We start from the raw sequence: 1,026 nt of genomic DNA, 5'->3' as shown, positions 1-1,026 counted from the left end.
TAATTTTATTCCCTCTTCCGTACGTTTTTTGGCTCTCTGTAACTTCTGCATACGTTGAGCTATTAAAACCATTCAACTTTTAAAATGTTCAGCTCTTTCAGCTAATGATGGGACTTCTTCAACTTTTTTTCTATTATTTATACTTTTTAAAATATTAAGCTTTTTAACACTTTTTTTAAACATTGAAGTCAATGAGATCATGCTTCAAATCCTTCAAATTTTCTTCCGCTCCCAACATTTTCAGCCCCTCCATACTTTCACCTACAGTTCTAAATAAAGAAACTACTGTTCTCTCACACTGTCTCTCACTCATTAGCATTAGCTGGTGTGGTGATCAATGATCAAAGACAGGCTTTATAAGTGCTAAAGGAACATTTTCAACTATACAGATGATAGTGTAGTGGATATTGTGTATGTCTTTGGTGTGGGAGATCAAGGTTTGAATCCAGCTGTGATACATCAGTCAATATGTCCCTGATTGAGATGTTATTTCACTTTTTTTCAATTATTCTCACTACTTCAACTTATTCTTACGGATTTAAGCTATTCAACCAGTTTAGCTTTAGCAATTCAGCTATTCATGTTTTATTTTGGCTCTCTCTTTTTCCTCTCTTTCTCTCCTCTCTTCTCTCCTTCTCTCTGTCCTCTCTTTCCTTTTGTTCAGCCCCATTCTTTTTACCTAATATATTTCACATCTCATATCAGCTAGATTGATGCTTTTTCGTTCTATGCAGTGTCTGATAATAATACAAAGTATTTCTTCTTTCAGCCGTTTTAGGTAATTCATTTCAACTTTCATCTTTGACAGTATTACAGTTCAGCTTCCAGCTTTTCTAACAATGTATTTTAGCTCTTCACTTGGGTAATGCAGTTCAGCTTCCAACTCTAACAATTTTCCTGATTTTTTTAGCAGTGTAGTGCATTTGAGCTTTAAGATTTTTCGTACTATTGTTTCATATTTCTGCATTTGTGAGTGATTATTGGTTAGAAAATATACTCAGACCTCACAATGTTCTACGTCTTTTG

Source organism: Sander lucioperca, chromosome 24 (assembly GCF_008315115.2).
Source record: "Sander lucioperca isolate FBNREF2018 chromosome 24, SLUC_FBN_1.2, whole genome shotgun sequence".
Classification (NCBI taxonomy): domain Eukaryota; kingdom Metazoa; phylum Chordata; class Actinopteri; order Perciformes; family Percidae; genus Sander; species Sander lucioperca.
This window is presented reverse-complemented; position numbering follows the sequence as displayed.